Source organism: Symsagittifera roscoffensis, chromosome 7, assembly GCF_963678635.1.
Source record: "Symsagittifera roscoffensis chromosome 7, txSymRosc1.1, whole genome shotgun sequence".
NCBI lineage: Eukaryota > Metazoa > Xenacoelomorpha > Acoela > Convolutidae > Symsagittifera > Symsagittifera roscoffensis.
Window position 1 is genome coordinate 18,531,094 of NC_087068.1, and position 10,638 is coordinate 18,541,731.

The 10,638-nt window shown below is 33.7% G+C and overlaps 1 protein-coding gene across 3 annotated transcripts in view; it reads right to left on the minus strand.

Annotated features, from left to right (window-relative positions):
• The window catches only part of LOC134850938 (guanine nucleotide-binding protein G(I)/G(S)/G(T) subunit beta-1-like), a 33,805-nt gene extending 30,545 nt beyond the window's left edge, over window positions 1-3,260 (minus strand). Inside the window, exons 1-2 of one of the 3 annotated variants that reach the window (XM_063866759.1) lie at window positions 3,118-3,260; window positions 1,785-2,022 (exon numbers count right to left, since the gene is read on the minus strand). The gene's annotated coding sequence lies outside the window, so the exon portion shown is untranslated. Of the gene's footprint in view, window positions 1-1,784; window positions 2,023-2,646; window positions 2,961-3,026; window positions 3,083-3,117 lie in introns of those variants that run through there. The other 2 variants (XM_063866761.1, XM_063866760.1) reach the window with 2 other exon arrangements.
• Between the last annotated feature and the right edge of the window lie 7,378 nt (window positions 3,261-10,638).

Here is a 10,638-nt window from a genome sequence, read left to right on the forward strand (position 1 = left end):
AAACCCCCATAGCTTGACGAAAAGTGATCGCAGTTGAAATATCGTTTCAAATATAAGCTCAAGACAACAATACTTTTTGAATGATAGAAAAATATCAAAAGGTATTGCGGTCTTGAGTTTAAACTTGAAACGATTTTTCATCTGTGATTCTTTTTCGTAAAATTATGCGAGTTTAAAGATATGCATGTTGGCTAATTTGGGACAATTAACGCGTGATATATTTTGAGCTATTAACGGAGATTTAATCAGTTTTAGCAATCGATCCAAATGGCTAGTCAAAAGTCAAAATTTGCCTAAAGAAAAAAACGACCCTGAGCACAATTATTCCGTTAATTTTGTTACGAAAGTCGGAACAACAAGTTCCTAAAATTTAAGTAGTGCCTCATCCTGGAATCGTTTAAAAAGTCTTACAACTGAAAACTTGTCGTTTAATCCTATCGCATATATATCCAAAGTATATTGCAAATTTTGTGACCTATCGAAGCAATCCGACAGATGATTTGAAGCGATCATTTCAAAAAACCCAGTCGGTTTACAAACAAAAAGATTTCTTTTCAAAAGGTCTATAATACTATTAAAGCATTCAATCAAAACTTGTTTAGCGCTGTTCTTGGGGCTAGAAAATTCTCACAAAAACTTCAAAGAGTTTGAGCCATTGAACTCAAAACTGCTGCTTGTACAGCTGAAGACAGCGGCCACCACCTCGTACAGTCTTTTTGACATCGCATATTGAACTTCACTCGCCAAAAAGCCAGTCTTTAATTTCCACACATTTTGTTTGTGAAAAAATGCTGGTCATACAATTCTCTTATTCGTGAATAGAATGGACTAAATTATTCTTGGGAAAAAAAGTTTTTTTATTTCAACAGAAAAACTAAAAAAAAGTTTATGAAGATTTATAAAGATATAATACGGCCAGTAATGGTTTCAAAAGCTTTTGTACTAAATAAATTTTTCATAAAAAAAACACTTGTCATTCAATTTCTTTAGTATGCGATTTGTATGACTGGTTTTTTTTATGATTTACAAAGACGTTTACTGATGCCATACCTCAAGCAAGGGTATCTAAATTTGTTTTGCGAACAAAAACTTGAAAAACGAATCAACCGAAAGTCAAAATATGTCTGACAATTCAAAAAATCTATTCACTGTGTAACTTAAATTTCAGTTTGCTTAGTGGTGTGTTCCAACTTCGTTAAGTTGAAAAAATTATATGGGCGGTGGCGGTAGTCAAGATTTTAGCTTTTAAATAAAATTTTAGAGAATTGTTTACAAGGACTTTTTCTGCTTAAAAAGTACAGTATCTCTTGAAGGAATATCGATTGAACGGCTAAATAATGATCTAAGAAAAAAGTTATCTGTATTTTTTTTCAGCGGGCTAGATCCTTTGAAAATTGCTTCATCAACCATATGTCGAAATGTCAGCCTTGTATTTTGTATTTTAAGTAGTGGCAGAGCAACACCAGAAAATGGAAAATGGCTCAGCTCATTAATTCAAAACTAAGTTGTAAAAACTTTCGGTGCCGCGACTGTGAGATACTCTTTTTTTTTACTTTTTCAAGAACGACGTTCTGGACTGTCATTCCACTATCACATATGGAGCTGTGCAGAAATATCCCAAAAAGGAAGATTTTGACCAAAAATATTCGACTGCTATAAAAGTGAGCTGAGAATGGCGATTAACATCGATGGTTGTAATCAACTTTCATTTTTTTTCTGTTGAATTTTTTCCAGATGTAAATCTAATATTGGCAATGAACAACAAATTGAAATGGCAAACAAACCTTTTTGATGCGCTGAGATTAGAAGTTAGGTTCAAAGTGGAGATAAATTTGAATAAGACTTTTATGTATTGATGAACTGTAATCTTTTGTGGTATGTTGCTGTGAATTAGAATGTGAAATGGTAAGAAGTGAATTGAGCTAAGTTAAGTAGATGGGGGTTATAGAGGGTTCAGTACTGCACTCTTCTCTTCAGCTCACGCCAGCACTAATCGCTCACTAACTAGCAAAGTAAGCGAAGCTAAAAATCAATATGTAATAAGTTACTTAACTCAATCTCCAATTATATTCACTCAAAGTGTCGTTTTCTCAAATCGACAACACTGACAATAAGCTAGACCAAAAAAGCAACTTCATGTGATTTTATTTAGGTGATGTTGTTTTTTCCTTTAATAATTTTGAAGAATAAACTAATGAGTAAAATGGGAACGGTATGGATTTTTTGATTGCGCTTGTTTCTATTTTGTTGGTAGATTATTGCTTTTATGTCTCGTTTTTTATTTTTTTTCTGAATATGTTTCTGCAGTTTTTTTCGAAGTCGGTATGGTTTTGAAAAATAGAGGAAGTAACGAAAAAATAAGAAAAATTTCACCACACTGTTTTGCGACTAGAAATATGAATTTGGTAAGCTGTTTTTGCGTGCTTCCTGCGCTGTGGTATTTGAGGTATGGTATTAGAGTTTTGCTGATTAGGACTAATTGCTGATGGAGCTGTTTATTTAGAATTTAGCGTTTCCTTTCCCGTTGAAACGGTTTCGACGTTGTTACAGGTAAGATAAGTAAATAAGTAACTAAAAATGATGAGCCGCTAATAACAATGAGGCGCTGTTAAAAAATCGCAAAATGTACTTTGTAAAACAGCTTACATGTATTTTGCCGTTTTGATCTAAGCGTTTTTTCCAAAGTAATTCTTTTAAATCTCAGGCGAAAAGCTCTTTTTCTTGTGCGTGTAATTTGTAGCAATTTTTGCGTTCTCAATTTTTTCTGCTTTTTTCCTCAGCAGTAATTTGGGATAGGCAGCAAAAACAGCGCACGTATTTTCCGTCCTTATTTTTTCCTCTCTTCCTCGCAATTTTTCTGTTTTTTTTTCTACTCGTGTAGCTTGTTCACGCCGTTTTCCTTTCCTCAGTTTTCCCCTTTTCTTTTCCCCTTTATATCTCTTTTAATTCCTCCTCTTTTTCGTTCTCTCGCTATATGTGCATTAGAATGGTGTTGTTTAAGTAGCTGTGGTAGGTAGTGGTTTTACTTGTCTATATTCTGCCTTTATGCGCCAATTCATTCTTCTGATTTTTTTCTTAAAAAATTCTCTATAACTGCTGAATAAGATAACAACTCACTTCTGTTAGGTTTGTGCAGTGCGATATAATCAGAAAAGAAAAACAGAAAAATATATATAAAAAAGCAGAAGAGGAATAAATGTATTATATAGTTATATAGTATACGGTGGTATGGTGGTGAAAAAGCTATTCTATGTGCTATACTGTTGTCTAGGGGGAAAGAAAATAAGCCCAACAAATCTACTTCTTTATTCCACAGATCTCATACCATTATACCCATAATAGCACCACGGCACAGCCCATATGCAAATATATATTATACTACAACTACTATACTTTCAGTGCTTCTGCCACACAGGTTCCCGACAATACTTCCACGGCACAAATAACATATAGCTCATATGCGTACTGTAATTTATAATACTATACTACCATACATAACAGAGCCATACATACATAATATAAACATACCTGTATTTTAGCGTATATTGATACCACGTATAGAAGAGTCATTACGTAAGCATTACCTTCCCCGCTTATGCCTCAAAAGCGCCAGGACAAATGGAAAACGATGGCTTAAATACAGGAGTATGTACGGGTATATACGTTTAGAAAAAAGACGAAATTGCGAGGCACCTACTCCGAGTGAAATTCGATCGAATTCTTTTTTCTTCAGCAGTTTATTATATAGCTCTAGAGCAACATTCGGAGTTTTTACTTTCTCTTTTTCTCAACTCCCTTCTATTATGCGACTAGTATACCTGGTATGCTGATGTATATATGCTTAGTTATACGTATGTATATATAAACATGAAGGTATACTTGAATATGTACGTGTGAAAGTGTACATGGTGTTATGCACTTTCACGGACATGAGCTAGCTTCATGCAACAACTCCTGTTTGCTTGTTCCGTTCTTAAGTTATAATATTAAGCGCCATAGTGGCTAAGAGAAGCAAATTAGAAACCCAGATAGGAAAACGCATGCAATGTGTACATCAGAAAACAAAAACCGGCGGCCGAGGTATATTATGCAGCTCCTGTGAGGATGAAGGTAAAGATAGCTGCAGTCAAATACGCCACAAGCAACAAAAATTTAGTTTAAATAAAAAATTAGTCAAAGAGACTATGTTTAAATCGAGCAGAAAATAGCTCAGCTATATTTGGATAAAAGAGAAGAAACAAATATTTCACATTGTTTATGTATATTTTAGGTTATAATGTTTAGTGCGGGTTCTTTTTTTGCGCTTGTTTCGTAACCCATTTTTGTTCATGCATATCATGTTTTTTACCTCTGTTGATGTTATTCTGTTTACAACCCCCCTCCCATCCCCCTTAATTAACATTTCTGACGGTATTTTTATACAAAATCTGCGAAACAAATCTGCAAAACGTTCCAGCTCGTAAAGTGTTCCAAATTCAAGCAACAGTGCTCGTATCAAACCAAACCTAGATTTTTCCAACTCTGCCCCCCCCCCCCATGGCAATTAAGGAGTACCAAACAATTTTAAAAAAATTAACTTCCAAAGTTTGGAAAATAAAAAAAATTGTTTTTTATTGAAAATCATCCCCCGTATGCTATTTAAAGTAGCACGTGATAATTTTAGCGTATTAAAGTGTTATTTAGAAACACTAGAATGCTTTAACTCAATTTGGAACGAGTTCTGAGCGAAAAAAAGATGGCGTTTACGCGTTATGTTCAAAAGGTGTATTGGAAATCAATTATCGAAAAATGGCCAAGTTGTCAAAACTCAAACTTTTACGAAAAATTGAGTTGAGTATTTTTTTATTTGAGCCCAGGAGATTGATAGTTTTAGATGATGAAAAATTTTGTTAAAATTGTCTGTTTAAACGACCAAATAGATTTTCTATCATTTACCAAAAATTATTTCAGACACCTTAAACAGCAGTCAGAGAGATCAAATCTTTAGTTTGATACGAGCAGTAGTCAATTTAGGGTCCTAAAAACAATTCCTTTTTACAGTATGAAGGTGAAATTTTTTGTATCTTACGGTACACTCTTTTAAAATGTTGATCAATCGAACTACTAAAAATTCAAGTATTCGAAAGAAAGAAATCGATGATTTGGCCTGTTTTTTCAAAACTCTGCCTGTGGCGCAGAAATTTTTGTCACAAAAGGGTCTTTACAAAGACTTGGGAAAACTCAGAAAACAATTTGGTCGACCTAAAAAAGGTCGACAAAATTGTTGAAATTTTTTTGAAAAACTGCATCCCCCCTCGAGAAAGTCCTAGATCCCCTCCAGTGTACTTGTATCCCAAAAATCGTCATTACCACAAAAAAAACAGTTGAAAAGACGAACAAAATTTTAAAAAATTAATCAAAAAAGATGTTTTGGGATTCTGAAATAATTTTGTTGTTTTTCGATTTTCAATTTTTTCCTTCAAATATAAAGATATATATATATATATATATATATATATATATATATATATATATATATATATATATATATATGAATATTGTCAAGACATTCCAAACAAACCCCAAAAAGCCATTTTTGACGTGTGTTTCTAAAAAATTTGCCTGTGGCGCAAAATTTTCGGTCAAAATAGGTCAAAAGAGGATCTTTTGGTTGTTCTCGGAACGCTCGGAAAACCAAATTGGTCGACCTTAAAAATCCAAATCCTGATGCGTAGGATATTGGCACCCATCCATCATGGAAATATTGCTCCAATTCCGCTCCCAATCTTGACGTTGATGAAACAAACACACTGCTAGTAACAAAATTTTGGTCAACAGGTCTGTTTTTTTGTTACTTTGGCTAAAATTGGGCTTATACATTTCTTTTTAATCCAATTTCTGAAAAAAATTTTATGTGTTCTTGGTCAATTAGTATGTTGATATTTTGTACGACTCTCTACTGTGGGTGAATGGGTTTTCACCTGCAGTTTTGTTGCACTGTGTATCAATTTTTCACAATTTTGCTTTGTATCAATATATTTTTTGAGTTGCCGAACCTTGCTCAAAGTCCTCTAAATTGGCCCTTTTACCCATTTTGGAAACTCAAGCTTGGTGGCTCTGAGTCATCTTGCTTTTTGACGTTTAGTATCAATTGGTGCTTACAATTGGTGGTTTTTCTTACTATAATTTACTGCCATTTTTTGTTTAGATAATTGTAAAACTACGCTTGCTTTTTGACGTTTAGTATCAATTGGTGCTTACAATTGGTGGATTTTCTTACTATAATTTACTGCCATTTTTTGTTTAGATAATTGTAAAACTACGCTTGGTCTTTGGCTAACTACTACTATAAACGATGCTCATAGTGTTTTCTATCCCCCGATGAATCAGTAATATATCTCTACTTAATGGTTCGAGCATGAAAGTTAATCGGCAGCGTCTCTTTTTGGAAATTGTTTCCAAATTGCGTTCTTCGCTGTTTGCTTTACTTTTGCTACTACTTGTTCGTATAAAAAGATATTGGGCTTCTCGAATCTGCTATTGCAATGATTGACTCCCTTGTGGTCCTAAACTTTACCTTAAAATCTTGTTAAAATCTTCGGCTTCGAAAAAATTTGCCTGTTTGGACTCAAACTTCTTGTTTATAGTCATGGCCGTATAAAGATTCTCTTGTAGGGATTCCCACCCAATTGCTGTCAAGAGCTTGCGAATGCAAATGGATCTACGTTGTCGTCCTGCCTGTCCTGTTGTAGATCAGCCTTGTCTTCTCCTTATTCTTCGATGAAATTGACGTTTTTTGTTTAACAGATATTTTGAAAGCGTCCCCTTCCTCCTCATTTCTACCTAATTTGTTTTTTGTGGGGCATTTTGCAGTTATCTTGCTGAGAACGTAGTCACACACATATAGCGCTGATTATTTGTTTTTGTTGCCACATGACGTTTGTAGACCTTGTTGATTTTGATTTCTCTTCTCGAAATCTAAACTGCCTGCTCGTCCACTGTCTCTGCCAAGCTTGGTTTGTTTCTTCATTGTTTTTAGAAATTATATGGCTGTTGTTTGACGCAAAATTTATTACCGGACGAGCCAAAATGATACTGGTTGGTATTGTTGTTTATTTTGTTGTTCTGTAATCTTTTTTCCTTTCTGATTGTGTAGTTATATTTTTCTTTGGGAGTTCTAGTTTCTGCAAATAGCTCCTCGGATATCTCTCATTATGTACCGCATATCCTTCACCCGTTCCTCTTCTATGTCACCACAGTCTGCTTTTAAGGCCAATTCTACCAGTTTTGCATCGATTTGTTCCAAGGATTCATTCCTCTTCTGTACTTTACAGATGAAGAAGTATCGTTCGAATACAATAAACTTTTCTGAGACGAAGACATCCTCCAGTTCCGCGCATGAAACCTTGTCGACACTGTCTGAATGTAGATGATAGGTTTACATTGCCTAAACTAATCGTGTTTGAGCCAGTAGTTTTTCTCTTTTGTGTTTGCATCAGCCCACGGAATCGTTCCAATTAGTACTCCTTTACCATCTTTTCGTTGTCTTTCGTTGTCGTATTTTGTTTTATTTTCCTGTTTTATGTGTTCCCTAACTCTTTTCCGTGATTGCTTTCTCGAAAATAGGTGAAGATGGTCGGTGTGTGGTTGTTGGTGTTTTACGTAGTGTTTCCCGGATGTCAATACTTTCGTTGGCGATGACCGCCATTTGTAGCCTTGCTACCCATTTCGACCATTTCACTGCTGGTTCTTTTGTATGTTTGTGCCAAAATGCTGGAACACTTAACTTTGTTTTGGTCTTATCCTGACTGAGTCATATTGTGATTTTTTTCCAGGCCCAATGCTGTGCCTTATTTCTAGATGTACTCGATGTGGATAAGCTAACCAGTTGGTACAAGCTCATGCAATGTATCAAGAGATGAGGATGAAAAATCCATTGTCTACTCGTTCTCGCTATAACAACTCGTTGTCAACAAAATCGCTCAAGAATTGAAGCCTATACAGCTTCACTGGTGCCACTAAGGTCACGACTACTAATGGCTTTCAAGGCCGGACATAAATGGTTAGCATCACAAATAACTAAGTATGGCTTGTTAACTACAAATATATTAATGGTATAAATATAAACAAATCCGGAATGAGGACTGTTTGTTGATTAAATATTACATAAAACAGATTTTGGTTTCCCTGATACGAGGTGAAGAGGTTTTGTAGATGCAACACAAAATCATCAGTTATAACCTTTTCAAAAATCACCTAATAATTAAGATTAAATCCATCATATTTACGTTGTCAAATTAGTTATTTTCTGGATGATTTACAAGTGGCTACTTTTTTAAAGGGTTTTCTTGGTTTTAATTTGACTTAAGAAATGAGATTGTATTACAAAAAATAATAATAAAAACTTCATGTTTCCATAAGTCAAGTGAGCTCTAAAATATTTCCTGAAGTTCAAGCTGAGACAGCAACCAGCCAGTGGCTTCTTATGTGGCATCTTTGTAGACCCAAAATGGAACCATTTTTATCAGATAAAACAGAAGGGTCGTTCTGAAGAATATTGAGAGGGTATGCAACACACGTATAGTCAACATTTCTGCTTCCTTTTTCTTTCAGTATTTTCCCTGTGACAATTTATAACTCCAACCATCATTTTACCCTGCGTGTTATCTAGCACCTAGCATGGAAATAAGCTTTTGCTTTGTGCATGCAGGAAAGCAGGAACAAAAAAATAGATGGGAATTTTGAGGGAAAACAGGAAAGGACAAAAAGTTACTAAAAACAGAAGATAAATGCGAAGCGCGTCAGAATTCAACGCTAGCTTATCATGTTTTGAAGAAAACATACAACGCCACTTTTTAACAACGATTCTGTTTTTTTTTAGTCTGATTAAGCAACATGATTAAATTCATATTTTTCATGATGCCTTCATGTTATTTGGGAGAGCTCCGAAAATCTATTTTGTCGACTTCATTAAAAAGTTCGACAAAACTGAACATTTTCCAAAAGACCACCCCCCAAAAAAATGCTGCCCTCGAAAATGCACAGTTAGGTGGAAAATCAAAATAACTGGGGTCGACCACCATAGAAAAAAATGCTAGTCATACAATTTTCAAGTATCAAAATTCTATGCCTCACATTTTTCTTAAAAACAGCATTTTTTACATGTAAAATTAAATAGTAAAATAATAATGAGGAAGATAACAAAAGTTAGAATCCAAGTAAATATATTCAAACTGAGTTAATAATATGCAAAATCCATAAAAAGCATCAGTCCTTTTCGACACATTTATACATTTTCAAACTATGGAAGTTATGACCCATTTATACCTGCTAATAAAACAAACATTGTACGAAAATCGTTTTTGTGCATGATTATGAATAGATTTGACTTTAATAATCCAAAAAAATTAACTAATTGGTTTTTTAATATTTTATTTTTTGAAGGAGGTCTTTTCTTCTTCTGTAAACATCTAAATAATCATATACACAATTTCAGTATCAAGTAATTTAGCAAGGCTAGCCGCCGGTTTCTGTGCAAGTAGCCATTCCGATTGTTCATAAATATGTTTAGAAATAACAAAAAAGTTTTCTTTTTCTTTTTTAAATAAAATGCGTTTTTTTGCGTGCTGTGATGAAAAACTAATCAGCGCGTAGACATTTAGTGAAAAATGCATAATGGACCAAATTTGTTTTGAAAAGTAACCAACAAACAACAATAAAAAAAATCGTTTGCCAATTTTTTTGCAGATTTTTTTTAAAATAAAAATTGTTGCCTAGTAAGCGCTAAATGTTTCACTATTTAGGTATAACACTTTCTCTAATAAGACCTATTCGCTTGCTTTACTTGCTCGAAGTTAGACTAAAAGCAAGAAATTTTAATGTTTTTTCTCGACACAGAGAAAACTTTTTGGAGTTGTTTAGTCATTGAAAGGTCAATATAAATCTCTTGACCTTTTTCAATTATTAACTGTGATACTTTTGATTTTGGTTGAAAAACACAATGATCCTGCTAGCTCCTTTCATTTGCTCAAAATTAGGCCAAAAATCTAAATATTCAAACTGGTTTTTCTCAACACTGAGAGATTTTTCTGGATTCATTTAATAATGATCAAATCACGATTGAAATGCTTAAGCTTATAGATGATATATTACTCGACATGTCCAATAAATACTTTTGGTAACTGATTTTGCGTGAAAAAGAAAAAAAGAAAAAACTAGACTACAGTCGAAGACAAGTTTTCTCCCTCCGTAATTTCAAAAATTATAAATCGAAATAATCCCGGAATGAACTAGCAGAAAAACTTGATGTTATCAATTCATACCATTATTGTAAAATTTCTCTCAAATTTGGATTGTTTTTGTATTGATGAAATTTGTCGCAAATAAATGAAAAAACGGTTCCATTTTTGAAGATTTTGTTTTGTTGGTTGCTGAATGCGTTCGAAACATTTTAGAAAACATCGGATTTAATTTTATCGACTAAAATATTCGTAATTTTCAAGACATATTTTGATGCCCCAATTTAATTGTATGTGTAATTTCATTATGTGTCTTGACGAAAGATCCTGGGAAAATGCCTCATAGTGTTAATTGTGACAAAATGAGCAAGGTAAACAGCATAAATATTTTAAAATAAAGTTCCGTAGGTTTTCTGATTTT